Here is a 19,989-nt window from a genome sequence, read left to right on the forward strand (position 1 = left end):
GTGCCTATAAAGTTCGACCAGCCTGCAGAGGTAGGCACGGAGCTTACCACCCAGGACAATGTCTCATCATAGCAGGTCATCTGCCAAGCGTGGTGTCAGCGCGCAGCAGTAGGGCTCATCACTGACGAAAACAGCAGTGTCACCAGTGTCCGAGTCGGTGCCAGAGGCTCTATCCAAGAACAAGACCTAGAAAGGGTTGTGGGCCTGCTGCAGCACTCCCTCCACTGTTTGTGCTTGTTCCTTAGCCACCCGTTGAGTCGTGCGCCTGGTACGTAAACTCCTTGAACGCTGGCGAGTTGACTGCGGGGTCAGGCAATCCCAGGAGTCCTGGTCCAGGTATCTTCGGGAGTCGAAAAGAAGTGAGTGGAGTCTCCATCAAAGACCCAGAGTTTGTCAGGGAACAGAAGAGCATACTTCACCCCCACGCGTTGCAACTGATGATTTACATGCCATGTAAGAGTTACGACACAGCTGCACCTCCACAGTTTAATCCTGATACGCAGTATTGGTGCAGCCCTTAGGGAATTTTGTCTGGAAGAGGTGGAGAATCAAGTCCCTGTCTCTGTAGTTGAATAACTTCGCAATCATGGCCCATGGTCACGCCCCTAGCAAGGAAGGACGTCCCAGCAGGCTGTTAACACATTCAATCGAAAAGAATTTTGGCACTCTATCAGGCAGTACTGTGGACATTAACCATTTTTCAAGGAAAAATTCCAAGTTTGGCCCTCGGAGTGCTCTGGGAAACCTATGAACCTGACATTATTACGCCTCGAGTGCCCTTCAGCATTTTTTGCTTTTTGGTGCAGGCAGGTGATATCAGCACTCATCCCCTGCAGCTGAGTTTGTAGATCTGCAATGTGAGGCACATTTTAATCAAAGCAGACTCAGTGTCGTCCAACCTCTCTGCCAACCTTTGATGATCTGCACAGAGCAGGCCAAAGTCCAGGCAGACTGTGTCTATTTTGGATATCAGGGTGGCTTTAGTGTCCAGTATGGCCTGCAAGATCCGCCTAATCTGGTCCGAATGTTTGTCTTAGGTGGCTTCAAGGTCTCGCAGCGTGCCATCACCCCCCCTTTCCCGGTCAGCTCCACTTCCTGGGGCGAGGCAGTCCCATCAGCTGGAGCGGGATTCCTCTGCAGCCATGGTTTCACCATTGTTCCACAGCACCACAGTTCCAGGCCCACAAAGGGTGAAGGTCGGCCACTCACGGACATGCCCAGGATGACCAATAGTCCTGGATCCCACACCCCACCCCAGAGCAATAACAGGGCACTGGTCAGCCACGGACCGCTACCTGCCTCCTCCATCAATAGCTGGGGGACACCATGATGTTGGTACAACACAGACACCATCTCCTTGTGGTATGCCCAGTGCCCACTCCCCAACGGTCACCCATGTCCAAGGGGACAAGGCCTCACCAGGCCACCTCTGGGTCCCCGGTGGGGCGTTATCTCCTGCTGTCCCGGTGACGGCCCTTCACAGTCCTATGGACAGTCGTAGTGTTGGGGTTCAAGGGGGCCTGGTTCCTTCTGTCTACTTCCCCATTAGCGGTTTTTCTTAAAAGTGCCAAGTGCATATGCGAATTTATGGACGCTCCCTAGAGCTCGCTTTAAAAGGGGGCTGCCAACAGGAAACAGGTGCTTGGTTTCTTTATTGGTCCCTTGCCGTGTGTTTCCTGTTCCTGTGGTTCTACCTTGTTTCCCTTCCTTCGAGCTCCTTTCCAGCGGTCTTTTCTAGTGCTGGGTTTTGATTCCCTTTTTCCCCTGCCCTTTTTTGTCCTATTCCCTTGGGCATTTTAGAACCCTTTATTGGGGACCTGTTTTTGATCTTCGGTGACGTTCTGGGATTCGCGGCTGCGCTTCCTTTGAGTTTTAACGTCCCGTTATTATCCTTTTTTTTGTATCCAAACCATCTTGTTATACGCTTTGTTTGGGTGGTTTCACGAAGGAGCTGAATAACGGCCGTTTTTGTGCTACCTTCGTGTTCTTTTTTAGATTCCAGGTTTTTTTTTTTTTTTTTTAAACACTTTATTGTCAAGAAGGCAAAGAAGATATGTACAGTAACATCATTAATCAGCAGTTTCACATTACTACATACATTTATCAGCGAAACGGATAATTCCTAGTACGTTCTGACGTCCGAGTCTACTCTACTATTATGGACATAAAGGAAATAAACGCTATCTTGTTGTACATAGTCTTACCTGTCAACATATCATAACCCGTTCTAGTTCGTAATTTGCCCATTTATGATATAGCATTTGGTTCTCAGCAAGTTCAACTAATAAAACGTAAATTACATCTACAAAAACCCAACTAATGTCATCATCACAATAGAATGTTGTATCTTTACATAGACATTTGTCCTCTACTGCACATAGTCCATACACTCGTTCAAAGGCATTATCGTGTTCCCGCTCCATCCCACCACAACTCAGGGTTTCATACACTAGTTCGTCCCTCCTAATCCTCTTCTTCTTCCGATTCTAAGTCCTCGTCCTCCGGCAAGGGTGCACACGGTTCCCCCCTGTATTTATTCCATGGCAACCATACCTTATTCCATTTACGGGGACAGGCCTCTCTTTCACCATTAGAAGGTCCATATTTCTAATCCAGCCATGCACCGTAGGCACCTCTGGAGCACCCCATTTCTGTGCAATGTCTCTTTTGGCCACTGTCACAGCCAACGTGACCCACAATTGTCCATACCTGTTCAGGTCAGTAGGGTCCCAAATGTTTAACAGGCATTTACGGGGTTCAGGCAGGAGTGACACCTCAAGGACTTGGGATACTGTGCGCATAATCTGCCTCCAGACTTCCTGGATCAATGGGCAATTCCATAGTGTGTGGAGTAAAGTTCCTTCCTCCCCGCAGCCTCTCAGACAGAAGGGGTGTGGTGCTCGTTGTATCCTGTGTAGAAGTGTCCTGGTGTAATAGGTGCGGTGTAGGATCTTGAGCTGGACCAACCTGAACCTAGCCGAGATGCCCACTTCTCTCGGCGATGCCAGCGCCTCATTCCACTCTGTGTCATCCATGTCCCCTATGTCTCCAACCCACCTCTCTCTAAGTTTCTGCGTGGGGTTTGCCAGGTTGTTAACCAGTTTTTTGTATGTAAGAGAGGTTGCTTTCTGTTCCATAAATTCCGTTAACAACCTGTCTTCTAGTGGCGACGATTCCGGGAGTGTGGTGTCAGGTGGAATGGCTTGTAGTAGGGCGTGACGGATTTGCACATACCTGAATGTTTCATTGGGCCCCATACCATACTGCTGCTGTAGCTGTGAGAATGCAACCACCGAGCCCCCATCCCAAAGGTCTCCCACCACCGAAATCCCAATTTGATCCCAGCGTGTGAAGCCCTTACTGGACCTCAAGTTTCCTAATGGTTTCGCGTCCTATAACGGCGTCATTCTAGTGATCTTCCCCTTCCACCCCAGCCGAGATTGCGCTGTATGCCACAAGGTAGCCGTATGTAACGTTGGTCCAAGCAATTTTCGAACCTGTGAGTGGTTGTACAATACTGATAGCATGCCGTCCGTCCCCAGCTGCGACCAGTCCGCTTTATAAGCGGGGTCATCCCGCGGGACATGGATCCAGTAATTAATTACCTTAAGTTGGGATGCCCAATAATATAGTTGAAGATTGGGTAGTGCAATCCCTCCGTCATACCAGCTTTTAACTAGTTTGTCATGTGCTATACGGGCTGGGCCATTGCCCCATAACAGAGCGGATACCAGCGCAGCGACTTGTTGGAAGTAGCGTGGAGCCACTACATGTGGGGTGTTTTCTAACACATAGAGAAATCTAGGGAGAGTCATCATTTTATATAACGCTGCTCGCCCAAAGAGGGTCAGCGGCAGGGTAGCCCAATACTTAACGTCCGCACGTAGACGCGTCAGAGGTGGCACCAAGTTCGCAGTGTAGAAGTCCGCCGCATTAGTGGTGATGAAAATGCCCAGGTATTTAAATGAGCCGGTCGCTAATTGCAGGGGGCAGTCATTCTGCAATAACGGCTCCTGGCCCTTAAGGACGAATATTATGGATTTAGACCAATTCAGGGTGTAACCGGACGCTTTCCCGTGCTCATCGCACAGAGCCAACAGGGCAGGAACACCCTCATTGGGATTGGTCATGTAGATCAGCATGTCGTCTGCATATAGGGATACTTTATCCTCCCACCCGTCCTCCCAGGCGATGCCCCGAAACAGCGGTGTTGCTCTGAGCAGAATAGCTAGTGGCTCTAGCACCAGCGCAAAGAGTAAGGGGGATAATGGGCACCCCTGTCGGGTCCCTCGTCCCAGGGGGAAGGTCTGTGAAACGTGACCATTCGCCACCACCTGTGTCATGGGCGATCTATACAGCAGCCGAATCCATGCTATATATTTTGGGCCGAAGCCCATACGAGCAAGGACCGCAAATAGATACTCCCATTCCACCAGATCGAAGGCCATTTTGGCGTCTAGGGATAAAATGACTGCCTGTTCCGAGAGGAGATGTGCTCGCGCCAGGACTCCATGTACTCTCCGCAAATTCAGTGCCATGCTTCTGTGCGGCATGAAGCCCGATTGATCGGGGTGTATTAGGGTCTGCAGATGCTTAATCAGGCGACTAGCCAGGAGTTTCGCTAGGATCTTTGCTTCCACGTTGAGCAAGGAGATAGGTCGGTATGAGGAGCATGCCGTCTGCGGCTTGTCTGGCTTAGGAATGGCGACTATTGTGGCTGTGCGCTGGTCCAGAGGGAGTTCAAACCTGTCTAAACTCTCGATATACATATCTAGCAGGGGCTTGCTCAACAGGGGAGCCGACGCTTTGTACCATTCCACGGGTATCCCGTTAGGTCCTAGCGCCTTGCCGGATCGCAACGACTGTATTGCCAATTGGATTTCATCTTCGGTTAAGTCATTGTCTAGTTCCTGTTGCGCTTCTTGCGAAAGCTCGGGGACAGCAATGTGGTCAAGCGATGCTAACGCCTCCCGTTCAGTGACAGCCCGAACCGGTGTGTATATTTCCTGATAATGTCGTGCCAAGGTGCGAACTATTTGCTCAGGGTGTGTCTGCAGCTGGCCATCCTGTGCGTATATTCTCTGAATACCTCTATTACAGCCACTCCTTTTGTCTAACCACGCCAGCATCTTCCCGGCTTTATCGCCCAAGTCATATACCCTGTGTGCGGTGTTCGCCAAGTGTCCCTTGGTAACCGTTGTAAGATGGGCCAAGTGCTGTTGTTGACTGAGGTGTAGCGCATGTGCAGTGGCAGGAGTGGGGTCGGCCATGTGCGCGGCGTTCGCGGCATGTAGTGCCAATTCTAATTGTGCGAGGTCACTTCTGGAGTCTCGTTTGTGCCCTGTGATAGCCGCTATCGCTGCGCCGCGCAAGACTGTTTTGTACGCCTCCCAGAGCACCGAGGGTGAGGAAACTGTGCCTACATTTTCTGTAAAATAGTGTGAAGTGGCCAATTTAAGCTTTTTCCTAATACCAGGGATCTGTAAGTAATTGGGGTATATTGGATAGAGCCTGGCGCGCTTCCTCTCTATAGTCGTAATGTGGAGGGATACTGGGGAGTGATCAGATACACCTCTAGGCAGGATCTCTAGTTTGTCCACCGATCCCAGCCCCAACCCCAAAAAGAAAAGGTAATCAATATGTGAGAGACTGTTGTGTGTAGCTGAGTAGTGCGTGTATTGTGTCGCTGTGGGGTTCAATTGACGCCAAACATCAGTGAGGCCTAGCGCGGTCAGAAAACCAGGAAGCGTAGCCGTCCCCCTCAGGCGTTCTCGTATGGGAAAGGTGTCTAACTGCGGGTCAGTTATGGCATTGAAGTCCCCCCCAATGATCATGTCACCCTCTTGGAGATCAAGTAGAAATTGACCCAGCGCCGGCAGTGCCGTAGAGTGTAGCGCCGGTGGGATGTATACGGACACTACGTTGAGGGGTCTCCCTTCCCACTGGCCATACAGCGCCGCAAACCGACCCTGATCATCCCTCTTGCGGCTTTCGACCATAAATGAGGAGTTCTTCTTAAGGAGTATCCCGGTGCCCCTGGATCCCGTAGTGAACTCCGCATGTACCTCCATGGCATATCCCCGTCTATCGAGTGCTTTGCAGGTAGACCCAGCCAGGTGCGTTTCCTGCAACATCACCAGGTCAGGCCCGTGGCGTTTGATGGTTTGGAGGACCAACCCTCGTTTAATCTTGTCCCCTAGGCCTCTAACATTCCATGTAAGTAGTTTTAAGGGGGACACCATTGTCATCGGCGGGCCGCTGTCTGCGGGCGTGTCACTAGCTTGCTGGGCCATTCGGGTCTATGATCAGTGCTATTGACGTGTGGAATCGGAGTGCAACACATATGCAATGACTTGTGCTAGGGTACCATGAGTGTATAGCCTGCAGCAGGACCATGTGCCATATTGAAGTGGTGATGACTAAAAACAATAACCATAACAGTACAACCATCCCCCCCACCCCCTCCCTGCTTCCCTGCACCACGGACGAAAACCCGCCCGCTTCCCCAACTTGGCAGAGTGCATAATCCCGTCCCCGTTCATCTTACTTGCTCGTGGGGTTGGTGAGACCCCTACAGGCACCGGTCGATGCCCGCCCTACTCAGCTCCATCAGCGTCCAGGTCCCAAGGGCCACAAAATATTGTCCCTCTGGCAGCCCAGTCAACTCAGCCCTTAACAGGTTGTCCAGAGTCTAAGGGGTCTCTTTCAAGATCCGAATCCAGTGCTGCTGCGCCCTCCTCGTTCGCTGGGCTTCTTGACGGGCGATCCGCTGGTTCTCCGCTGTGCTGGTGCCGTCGGTCCCTGTGTGGGCGTTGAGGTCGGCCCACCTGTCTCCATCCATCAAGCCATTCTCTAGCCACCTCCGGCGTGTCAAAAAACCACGATTTTCCTTCGGCCACTATGCGCAGCTTGGCAGGGAAAAGCATTGAGTACTGCAGGCCTTTGTCTCGCAGCGCTTTTTTCACATCCATGAACGACTTTCTGCGCCTAGCCACCTCCGCCGTGTAGTCCGGAAAGAAGGCCAAAGTGGAGTTCTGAATTTTCACAGGCGGGGAGACCCTCGCCGCCTGTAGGATTGCGTCTATGTCCCTAAAATTGAATAATCTGGCCAGCACAGGTCTCGGATTGGCTCCTGGCTTTGCCGTTCCACCAGGAACTCGGTGCGCCCTTTCAACAGAAAAGAAGTGAGACAGACCTTTAGGTTTCAGCTGGGATTTGATAAGGTCCTCGACGTATAGGTCCATAGCAGCTTTACCTTCCGATTCCGGCAGGCCCAGGATGCGGACGTTGTTTCTCCGGGAGCGCCCTTCCTGATCGTCGAGTTTCTCCCGCAACTGCTTAGTGACTCTCTCCATGCGCTCCATGGCAACTTGCAGGTCCGAGGTGTCCTCGACGAGCGATTTTGTAACCACCTCCGCTTGTGACACCCTCTCCGCCATTTTCCTGAAATCTGCCCGAAGCAGATTGACCTCGGAAGAAATGGAGCCCACTGTCGTTTTGACCTCGGTAAGGGTCTTCATAACGTCGTCTAAGGTCACCTTGGGAGCGGCCCCCGCTTCTGGGGTCGTTCCAGCCGAGTGGCGGCCGCCATTCTGGGCCTGTCCATGTTGGCTGTAAGCAAATTTGTCGAGCTTCGCCTGCGTCGACGTACTTCTTGTGCCCTTGCCGGCCATGTCGGCGCGGCGACGATGGAGGTAGGTGTAGTCGGCTGTTGGGTCGGTTCTTGGCCCACGAGTCGTGCACTGCCCCTGGGCGTCAGGCAATCAATTATGAGCACCACCGGTTCCAAGGGGGCGCCGCGTACTCCCCACAGGGCCCAGACGCAGCGCCGCCGGCGGCCGTGAAGATCAGCTCCCCGGTCTCTGAGAATTTGCAGTGCGGCCTACCGCGTGGCTGGTCCCGTGCTCTACACGCACCTTAGTGCTACCAATCGCGGTGCTGCTGTGTGTCTTCAGTGGGTTCTGGTAGGGGGGCCCCCTGTAGATTGCGCCCGACCCCCTCCGTGCACCACCACATCAGCGCCAATGCAGGACCGCCCGTGCAAACAGGGCGCCACACGATGCCCCCTCTTAGCCAGGGAAATGGGGCTCAGACGCACCCCCCCTCCACCGCGGGGCGAGCTTCAGATTATTAGCAGCGTAGGAGGACGGCAGGGCCCTCAGTGCAGACCGCCTCACCTCGTCGCGGAAACAGCGCGTCCGGCCGCCTGTTATTTCCAATACGTCGCCGTCCGGGACCCAGGGAGGTTCTCACTCCCGTCGACAGCCGCTCTGCCTCCAGACGGTGTCCCAGGCCAGACCAGGTCCAGACAGTTCTTGTAGCCACACAGGGGGGCACGCTCTGGATAGGTGGTGCCGTCGCTCACTCCTTGCGACAGAGTGTAGCCGCGGCCGGCCAGCGTCACAGCGCCCGGGCCGAGGAGGATGGACTTCCGGTCGGGTCTGCCAGGCACTTTAGGCCGGTGCTGCTAGGCAGGTGCAGGCCCCAGTTCGCCGCCTCAAATTGTATCAGTTCCCGGTGTCTGGTCACCACCGGGGTCGGAGCACTGAGTGCCGCTCGGGTCCCCGAGCCGATGTCGCTCCTTCGAGCGGGCTGAAAGACGGATCAGGTACGGATAGATGATGCGGGCCGGTTTGCCTGGAGGAGCTCCCACTTCAAGCTGCCACCATGTTCGGCAGTTGGCCACGCCATTACAGTTTTTTTTTGGGTGTCTTTCGTATTCCCTTCTATACCATTTTTCCCCTGTCCTTTTTTGTCCTAAGAATTGTGAATTCCACCCCCTTTGTCATTCTCGGCATTTCCCGAGGGGGCGTGGTTGGTCTGGGGTTACGCAAGAAACAACCAATACGATTGCAGTGGAAGAATTCCTGTTTCGTATCAAGCCACTCCCGTTAGTTATCTGGGCGGTCTCGTCTGTGTCAAGCTGTCAGCTGCCAAGAAGCCAGAGGAGACGAGTTGTGTTCCCCAAGACCTTGGGTTCCCTTGTTTTGTTACCCACCTTCTCCCGGTGTCGTGTTCGCCACCATCCGTTTTGATTGCGGGTCACGGTGAGGGTAGAGGATTGGGCCGTTCTTCATTCCTGCGGTGTTGGGCCGGTTGGCAACGGAACAGAAAACCAAGCCACGAATTAACACACCGCCCGAGTGAAGAATGGTTGAGGAGGCAGCGGGGGGGGCTTCTTCGATGCAGGAAATTATGCAGGCTTTAGCGCACATACAGGGTGAAGTCCAATCCCTGCGTCAGGAGAATCAGGAGTTACGGGGGACACTGAGTGAGGTGAAGGAAAGCACTAAAAGAAGAGGGAGGGATCCCTCAGTTAAGGCTAAGCCCCCATTGATTCAACCAGCCACATTTCAATATGAGAGGAGTGGGGGGCAGAGTGGGTCTCCTTCTCCTTTGTCCGTTACAGTGAACACTCCTGTGCCGGTGCCTCTAGCAGCTCCAGAGAGGTTTTCCGGGGATAGTAGCAGAGATGCTATATTTATGAACCAGTGCAATTTGCACTTCATGTGTCGACCAACCGCTTTTCCTGACGACACTACTAAAGTAGCGTTTGTGATCTCTTATCTTTCGGGTACTGCAGCTAGTTGGGCGGTCCCCTTAGTGGAAAACAATGACGCTGTGTTGAATAGTTTCCCGGCCTTTAAGAACCAGATGCATAGTCTGTTTGCTAAGCATGCATTTATGCAGGCAAGCGATGTTGAATTGTTAAAGCTCCGGCAGGGTAAGCAGGATCTTTTGGGTTATGTGGCTACTTTCAATCGCCTAGTAGCAGAGACACAATGGCCCATGGCAAAAAGAACCTCTTTGTTTTATCAGGGCTTGTGCGAGGATTTAAAAGATATAGTCTCTCAGGTTGTAGACCCCCCTGAAGATTGTGTTGAGTTCATCGATTTGGTTGTCAAACTCAACCATCGTATGAGTGAAAGAAAAGGGGAAAAGATCAGGTTTCAACCCCCAAGGACAACTGTAACCAAGAAAGAAACATCTGAGAATGGGGGCGTGAATTTAGATCCTGAACCTATGCCTTTGGGTGGGGTGCGGGGTCCCTTATCCAAGGAGGAAAAAGAGCGAAGGCGCTTGTTGCAGTTGTGTTTGTATTGTGGGAGGGGTGGACACTTTGCTCGAGAGTGTCCAGTGAAACCGTCCCGGATCCCGGAGAATAAGGCTGTGGCTTTCGTGGGAAAGGATTGCGAGAGTCCTTTAGTCCATGAAAGAGGTTTTTGTAACCCATATGATGTACAAGGGACGGTTCAAAGAGTCCCGCATCATTTCACGGTATCGGCTTGCTTCGCTTACTCATCTTGTGGTAGAGCTTCCTTGTCGGTATTATTGGATTGTGGGGCCACAGGGAACTTTATGGACATTGGGTTGGCCGAGTCGTTGATGGTTCCCTGTGTGATGAAGAAACAACCTGAACCCGTGAGGGCTATTGACGGCACGGAGCTAACCTCTGGGTCGATTGTACGACAAACCGAACCTTTGTTGATGACATTTGATAATGGGCATTCTGAGACAGTCTGTTTCGATCTGATTGCCGCACCAGCATTTGGGGTGGTACTCGGGGTACCCTGGTTACAGGCCCATAATCCCAGAATCGATTGGGCGCGGAGGCTGGTTACGCTTGATTCGGAGTATTGTCTTCTTCACTGTTATTGTGAGGCGACTGATAGGGTGTCTCCATTGTCTTGTGCAGCGAGTGGTTGCGATCAGAACGGTTTGCCTCCTTCGTTTGTGGCATATAAGGAGGTGTTTGATAAGGATCAGGCGTGTGTATTGCCACCACACAGGGCTTTTGATTGCCGTATTGATTTGGTTCCGGGGGCCATTTTGCCCTGTAGTAGGGTTTATGCGTTGTCAGAGCCGGAGGAGAAACATCTACGGCAGTATTTGGATGAGATGTTAAAGAATGGGTTTATTCGGCCTTCTTCTTCGCCTGTGTCTTCCTCCATATTTTTTATACCGAAGAAGGAGGGTGATCTTCGCGCTTGCGTGGACTACAGAGCGTTGAATAAGGTCACAATAAAGAACAAGTACCCATTACCTCTTATACCGGTGTTGTTAGACCAGCTGCGACATGCCAAGGTGTTCACAAAGCTTGATTTAAGAGGCGCTTACCATCTCGTTCGCGTCCGCGAGGGCGACGAATGGAAAACGGGGTTCCGTACTAAGTTTGGTTTGTTTGAATATTGTGTTATGCCTTTTGGTTTGTGTAACGCCCCTGCCGCTTTCCAGTTTTTTATAAATTAGGTTTTGCGTGAGTTTTTGGATGTCAGTGTGATTGTTTACATTGATGATATTTCGTTTTTTCCCCCGTCCTTTGAGGAACATGATGCTCATGTTTCGCAGGTTTTGTCTAAGTTGTTGGAACACCGTTTATTTGTCAAGCTGGATAAATGCACTTTTGGTGCGACACATGTTGAGTTGTTGGGATTCCTGATATCTGCGGATGGTATAAAGATGGATCCCCGGAAGATCGAAGCTATAGTTAACTGGCCCATACCCGCATGTGTTAGGGATATACAGGTGCTACTTGGTTTCGCCAACTTCTACAGGCGTTTTATCAATCATTTCTCTGACATTGTTTCGCCTATGAATTCATTGTTGAAGAAGGGAGTGGTGATTGAGTGGACGCCTGCGGCACAGTTGGCTTTGGAAAGATTGATTGGGCTTTTTACATCTGCTCCTGTGTTGATGCGTCCTGATCCTGCTCTTCCGTTTTATGTAGAGGCGGATGTGTCCCAGCTAGCCTTTGGGGCGTGTTGTCTCAGCGTGACAATGAATCTGGGTTGATGCATCCAATTGCGTACTTTTCAAAGAAACTACTACCTGCTGAGCAGAATTATACGATTGCCGAAAGGGAACTTTTGGCCATAAAGCTGTCTTTTGAAGAATGGCGCCATTACCTTTGGGGGGCTCGTCACCCCATTACCATCTATACGGATCACAAGAACTTGGAGTTTTTCCGGTCCGCTAGGGCTTTAACTCCCAGACAGATGAGATGGGTGCTGTTCTTCAATGAATATGATTTTACCATCACGTATAGGCCAGCTGCTCAACAGGGGAAATCTGACGCATTATCTCGGATTTATGCGGATCCGTCACAAGGAAACAAGACGGAGGAGTCCTGTTTTATGATTCCTGGTGATAAGATAGTTGGTTGTGCTTCCATGGACGATTTCATGGTTAAAGTGCAGGATGAAATGAAGCAGTTAGATCTGGCTCCGTGGCTGTCGGAACCTGGAATCACGTTAAAGGATGGGTTATTGTATCAGGCAGAGAAGTTGTTTGTGCCCCCCGAATTGCGTACACTGGTTCTTACATATTGTCATTCATCATCCTTGGTTGGGCATCCGGGGGTCAATAAGACCAAAGAGCTGTGTATGCGTTGGTTTTGGTGGAAGTCTCTGGCCCATGATATACAGGTATTTGTGGCCTCATGCCCGGTGTGTGCTGTTAGTAAGTCCTTGCACATGTCTCCGTCTGGGTTGTTGCACCCATTGCTAGTGCCTCCTTCCCCCTGGTATACGGTCAGTATGGACTTTGTGACCGATTTGCCGCTTGATTCAGGGTTTACGGCCATTTTAGTTGTTGTGGATTTATTCACAAAAATGGCTCACTTTGTTCCCTTGCCAGGGTTACCTACATCTAGAGAATTGGCTGATGTGTTTATGGCCCAAGTGATCAGACTGCATGGGGTTCCTACTGCCATCGTTTCAGATAGAGGGGCACAGTTTGTTTCAAATTTTTGGACTGCCCTGTGTCGATCATTAAAGATGGAAGTACGTTTGTCAACAGCTTACCATCCACAAAGCGACGGGCAAACAGAACATACAAATCAAACCATGGAGCAGTATTTGCGCTGTTTGCAAACGTCTGACGGGCAGTTGGGTACAAGCTCTTCCTGTGGCTGAGTTTGCATATAATAACAGCATGCACTCAGCTTTAGGCATGTCACCGTTTTATTGTTCAATGGGGTTCCATCCCAAGACCATTCCTATTCAGCCATCTGAGAGGGTACCAGCAGTGGACTCCCTGAGTAGGGGTTTGATTGAAATCTGGAAGAAAGCCCAACAGCATTTATATGAGTCCAAGAAAGCCATGAAAGTACATGCAGATAGGCATAGACGGCCAGCTCCTCTGTATGCAGTTGGGGATAGGGTTTGGCTATCAACGAAGAATCTGAAGTTGCCGGGACCAAGAAAATTACAGCCACGGTTTGTAGGTCCCTTTCCTGTCCAGAAGGTGGTGAATCCAGTTGCGATCAGGTTGGCTTTACCGGCTGAGTATGGTATTCATCCTGTATTTTACACCTCTTTGTTGAAGCCATATGTCACCACTTCTCTAGAGTTGCCACCTCCTCCTCCCGTTTTAATAGATGATAACGTGGAGTATGAGGTTAAAACTGTTATGAATTCCAAGCGGATGAAGGGACGGCTGTATTACCTAATTGACTGGAAGGGTTATCCCCCAGAGGACCGTTCTTGGGTTCCGGCAAGTAGGGTTCATGCTGCCCGGTTAGTTCGTCTGTTTCATCGCCTGCACCCTGGGAAGCCAAGGCCTGTAGGGAGGCTTTCGGGAGGGGGTACTGTTGGGGTTCAAGGGGGACTGGTTCCTTCTGTCTAGTTCCCCATTAGCGTTTTTTCTTAAAAGTGCCAAGTGCATATGCGAATTTATGGACGCTCCCTAGAGCTCGCTTTAAAAGGGGGCTGCCAACAGGAAACAGGTGCTTGGTTTCTTTATTGGTCCCTTGCCGTGTGTTTCCTGTTCCTGTGGTTCTACCTTGTTTCCCTTCCTTCGAGCTCCTTTCCAGCGGTCTTTTCTAGTGCTGGGTTTTGATTCCCTTTTTCCCCTGCCCTTTTTTGTCCTATTCCCTTGGGCATTTTAGAACCCTTTATTGGGGACCTGTTTTTGATCTTCGGTGACGTTCTGGGATTCGCGGCTGCGTTTCCTTTGAGTTTTAACGTCCCGTTATTATCCCTTTTTTTTCTATTCAAACCATCTTGTTATACGCTTTGTTTGGGTGGTTTCATGAAGGAGCTGAATAACGGCCGTTTTTGTGCTACCTTCGTGTTCTTTTTTAGATTCCAGGTTTTTTTTGGGTGTCTTTCGTATTCCCTTCGATACCATTTTTCCCCTGTCCTTTTTTGTCCTAAGAATTGTGAATTCCACCCCCTTTGTCATTCTCGGTGTTTCCCGAGGGGGCGTGGTTGGTCTGGGGTTACGCAAGAAACAACTAATACGATTGCAGTGGAAGAATTCCTGATTTGTATCAAGCCAATCCCGTTAGTTATCTGGGCGGTCTCGTCTGTGTCAAGCTGTCAGTTGCCAAGAAGCCAGAGGTGACAAGTTGTGCTCCCCAAGACCTTGGGTTCCCTTGTTTTGTTACCCACCTTCTCCCGGTGTCGTTTTCTCCACCATCCGTTTTGATTGCGGGTGTTGGGGGTCACGGTGAGGGTAGAGGATTGGGACGTTCTTCACTCCTGCGGTGTTGGGCCGGTCTGCAACGGAACACGTAGAAGCTCACTACACATGGGCCCATCCCTGCGGGTCAGAGCCCGCAGCAAGGCGCCAACTACAGGATCCTCCGCAGGCGGGGCCCACCTCCAGGAAGGGTCCAACAATTAAGAGCCCAAGCGCTCCTCAGGCCCAACACTCCTAACGGGGACAAAGGGTGGCCCCCATGACAGTACACAGACTGTCCGGCAATGCACCCTCTCACGCTGCTCACCACTTCCGACCCTAGGGGGGTCCCGTAGCCTTCGATGGTGGAGGCTGCTACCACGAGGCTAGGCTTGCCAGGCCCTGCTCAATGTCATGGCGCTCTGCCCCTCCAGACCGGCTGCCGGGACCGCAGAGAGGCCTTTGATCGGCTGGTCTCCTGGGATTCCTCACGCAGAGCGCCACGACAGCCGGAGCTACATTGCGGCGCTGGCCAGGTAGAAGGTCTCAAACCAAACTTGGCAGGTCACTCGCCTCCGCGGTAGCCTCACGGTATCTAACCACTCCTCCTCCCCGCGCCACCAGATGCATAACTGGCATGGATGGGGGCAGGCACCCAGGACAGTGCTGGATTTCAGTCGGGCCATGACGTCTACTCAGGCTGCCACCTTGGCCATGTCCCCCAAGTGAACTCTTACACTGCTGAATGCACCAGCGAACCAGGCCTACAAGCTAACCCCCTACACCCCAGAACAAACCAGCGAACCATGGCTACAAACTATCAGTCTACAATCTAGAATGCACCAATAAACAAGGCCTGCAAGCTAACCACCTACAATAAAGAATGCACCAATAAACAAGGCCTGCAAGCTAACCACCTACAATATAGAATGCATCCGCAAGCCAGGCTTAAAAGCTAACTACCTACAATATAGAATGCACCAGCAAACCAGGCCTACAAGCTAACCACCTACAATATAGAATGCACCAGCAAACCAGGCATACAAGCTAACCGCCTACAATATAGAATGCACCAGCAAACCCGGCCTACAAGCTAACCGCCTACAATATAGAATGCACCAGCAAACCCGGCCTACAAGCTAACCGCCTACAATATAGAATGCACCAGAAAACCCGGCCTACAAGCTAACCGCCTACAATATAGAATGCACCAGCAAACCCGGCCTAAAAGCTAACCGCCTACAATATAGAATGCACCAGCAAACCTGGCCTACAAGCTAACTGCCTACAAAATAGAATGCACCAGCAAACCCGGCCTAGAAGCTAACCACCTACACCACAGAATGCACCAGCAAAACTGGCCTACAAGCTAACCGCCTACCAATATAGAATGCACCAGCAAACCTGGCCTACAAGCTAACCACCTACAATATAGAATGCACCAGTAAACCAGGCCTACAAGCTAACCACCTACAATATAGAATACACCAGCAAACCCGGCCTACAAGCTAACCGCCTACAATATAGAATGCACCAGCAAACCTGGCCTACAAGCTAACCGCCTACAATATAGAATGCACCAGCAAACCCGGCCTACAAGCTAACCGCCTACAATATAGAATGCACCAGCAAACCCGGCCTACAAGCTAACCGCCTACAATATAGAATGCACCAGCAAACCTGGCCTACAAGCTAACCACCCACACCACAGAATGCACCAACAAACCCGGTCTACAAGCTAACCACCTACACCACAGAATGCACCAGCAAACCAGGCCTACAAGCTAACCACCTACAATATAGAATGCACCACCAAACCAGGCCTACAAGCTAACCACCTACAATATAGAATGACCAGCAAACCAGGCCTACAAGCTACTACCTAGAATATAGAATGCACCAGCAAACCAGGCCTACAAGCTAACCACCTACAATATAGAATGCACCAGCAAACCCGGCCTACAAGCTAACCACCTACATATAGAATGCAACAGCAAACCCGGCCTACAAGCTAACCGCCTACAATATAGAATGCACCAGCAAACCTGGCCTACAACCTAACCGCCTACATTATAGAATGCACCAGCAAACCTGGCCTGCAAGCTAACCGCCTACAATATAGAATGCACCGGCAAACCCGGCCTAGAAGCTAACCACCTACACCACAGAATGCACCAGCAAAACTGTCCTACAAGCTAACCGCCTACCAATATAGAATGCACCAGCAAACCTGGCCTACAAGCTAACTGCCTACAATATAGAATGCACCAGCAAACCCGGCCTACAAGCTAACCACCCCACAATATAGAATGCACCAGCAAACCCGGCCTACAAGCTAACCACCTACAATATAGAATGCACCAGCAAACCCGGCCTACAAGCTAACCGCCTACAATATAGAATGCACCAGCAAACCCGGCCTACAAGCTAACCGCCTACAATATAGAATGCACCAGCAAACCTGGCCTACAAGCTAACCACCTACAATAGAATGCACCAGCAAACCTGCCCTACAAGCTAACCGCCTACAATATAGAATGCACCAGCAAACCAGGCCTACAAGCTAACCGCCTACAATATAGAATGCACCAGCAAACCCGGCCTACAAGCTAACCGCCTACAATATAGAATGCACCAGCAAACCTGGCCTACAAGCTACCCACCTACAATATAGAATGCACCAGCAAACCTGGCCTACAAGCTACCCACCTACAATATAGAATGCACCAGCAAACCTGGCCTACAAGCTACCCACCTACAATATAGAATGCACCAGCAAACCTGGCCTACAAGCTAACCACCTACAATATAGAATGCACCAGCAAACCAGGCCTACAAGCTAACCACCTACAATATAGAATGCACCAGCAAACCTGGCCTACAAGCTAACCACCTACAATATAGAATGCACCAGCAAACCTGGCCTACAAGCTAACCACCTACAATAGAATGCACCAGCAAACCTGCCCTACAAGCTAACCGCCTACAATATAGAATGCACCAGCAAACCAGGCCTACAAGCTAACCGCCTACAATATAGAATGCACCAGCAAACCCGGCCTACAAGCTAACCACCTACAATATAGAATGCACCAGCAAACCCGGCCTACAAGCTACCACCTACAATATAGAATGCACCAGCAAACCCGGCCTACAAGCTAACCACCTACACCACAGAATGCACCAGCAAACCAGGCCTACAAGCTAACCACCTACAATATAGAATGCACCAGCAAACCGGCCTACAAGCTAACCACCTACAATATAGAATGCACCAGCAAACCCGGCCTACAAGCTAACGGCCTACAATATAGAATGCACCAGCAAACCTAGCCTACAAGCTAACCACCTACAATAGAATGCACCAGCAAACCTGCCCTACAAGCTAACCACCTACAATAGAATGCACCAGCAAACCTAGCCTACAAGCTAACCGCCTACAATATAGAATGCACCAGCAAACCAAGCCTACAAGCTAACCACCTACAATATAGAATGCACCAGCAAACCCGGCCTACAAGCTAACCGCCTACAATATAAAATGCACCAGCAAACCTGGCCTACAATATAGAATACACCAGCAAACCTGGCCTATGAGCTAACCACCTACACCACAGAATGCACAAACAAACCCGGCCTACAAGCTAACCACCTACAATATAGAATGCACCAGCAAACCTGGCCTACAAGCTACCCACCTACAATATAGAATGCACCAGCAAACCAGGCCTACAAGCTAACCGCCTACAATATAGAATGCACCAGCAAACCTGGACTACAAGATAACCGCCTACAATATAGAATGCACCAGCAAACCCGGCCTACAAGCTAACCACCTACAATATAGAATGCACCAGCAAACCAGGCCTACAAGCTAACCGCCTACAATATAGAATGCACCAGCAAACCTGGCCTACAAGCTACCCACCTACAATATAGAATGCACCAGCAAACCAGGCCTACAAGCTAACCGCCTACAATATAGAATGCACCAGCAAACCTGGACTACAAGCTACCCACCTACAATATAGAATGCACCAGCAAACCTGGACTACAAGCTAACCGCCTACAATATAGAATGCACCAGCAAACCCGGCCTACAAGCTAACCACCTACAATATAGAATGCACCAGCAAACCCGGCCTACAAGCTAACCACCTACACCACAGAATGCATCAGCAAACCAGGCCTACAAGCTAACCACCTACAATATAGAATGCACCAGCAAACCTGGCCTACAAGCTAACCACCTACACCACAGAATGCACCAGCAAACCAGGCCTACAAGCTAACCACCTACAATATAGAATGCACCAGCAAACCCGGCCTACAAGCTAACCACCTACACCACAGAATGCACCAGCAAACCAGGCCTACAAGCTAACCACCTACACCACAGAATGCACCAGCAAACCAGGCCTACAAGCTAACCACCTACAATATAGAATGCACCAGCAAACCCGGCCTACAAGCTAACCACCTACAATATAGAATGCACCAGCAAACCCGGCCTACAAGCTAACCACCTACAATATAGAATGCACCAGCAAACCCGGCCTACAAGCTAACCACCTACAATATAGAATGCACCAGCAAACCCGGCCTACAAGCTAACCGCCTACAATATAGAATGCACCAGCAAACGTGGCCTACAATATAGAATGCACCAGCAAACCTGGCCTACAAGCTAACCGCCTACAATATAGAGTGCACCAGCAAACCAGGCCTACAGGCTAACCGCCTACAATATAGAATGCACCAGCAAACCTGGCCTACAAGCTAACCGCCTACAATATAGAATGCACCAGCAAACCAGGCCTACAAGCTAACCACCTACACCACAGAATGCACCAGCAAACCCGGCCTACAAGCTAACCACCTACACCACAGAATGCACCAGCAAACCCGGCCTACAAGCTAACCACCTACAATATAGAATGCACCAGCAAACCAGGCCTACAAGCTAACCACCTACAATATAGAATGCACCAGCAAACCAGGCCTACAAGCTAACCACCTACAATATAGAATGCACCAGCAAACCAGGCCTACAAGCTACCACCTACAATATAGAATGCACCAGCAAACCTGGCCTACAAGCTAACCACCTACAATATAGAATGCACCAGCAAACCCGGCCTACAAGCTAACCACCTACAATATAGAATGCACCAGCAAACCCGGCCTACAAGCTAACCACCTACAATATAGAATGCACCAGCAAACCAGGCATACAAGCTAACTGCCTACAATATAAAATGCACCAGCAAACCTGGCCTACAAGCTAACCGCCTACAATATAGAATGCACCAGAAAACCAGGCCTACAAGCTAACCGCCTACAATATAGAATGCACCAGCAAAACTGGCCTATAAGCTAACCACCTACACCACAGAATGCACCAACAAACCCGGCCTACAAGCTACCCACCTACAATATAGAATGCACCAGCAAACCTGGCCTACAACCTAACCGCCTACAATATAGAATGCACCAGCAAACCTGGCCTACAAGCTAACCACCTACACCACAGAATGCATCAACAAACCCGGGCTACAAGCTACCCACCTACAATATAGAATGCAC

At 50.6% G+C, this 19,989-nt stretch overlaps 1 protein-coding gene across 1 annotated transcript in view; it reads right to left on the reverse strand.

The window, feature by feature from the left end:
- Nucleotides 1–19,989, reverse strand: part of NPAS3 (neuronal PAS domain protein 3) — a 1,515,755-nt gene that overhangs the window by 53,633 nt on the left and 1,442,133 nt on the right. The gene's annotated exons all lie outside the window — the stretch shown is intronic.

The sequence above is a fragment of the Lissotriton helveticus genome, chromosome 9 (genome assembly GCF_964261635.1).
Source record: "Lissotriton helveticus chromosome 9, aLisHel1.1, whole genome shotgun sequence".
NCBI classification, from domain to species: domain Eukaryota; kingdom Metazoa; phylum Chordata; class Amphibia; order Caudata; family Salamandridae; genus Lissotriton; species Lissotriton helveticus.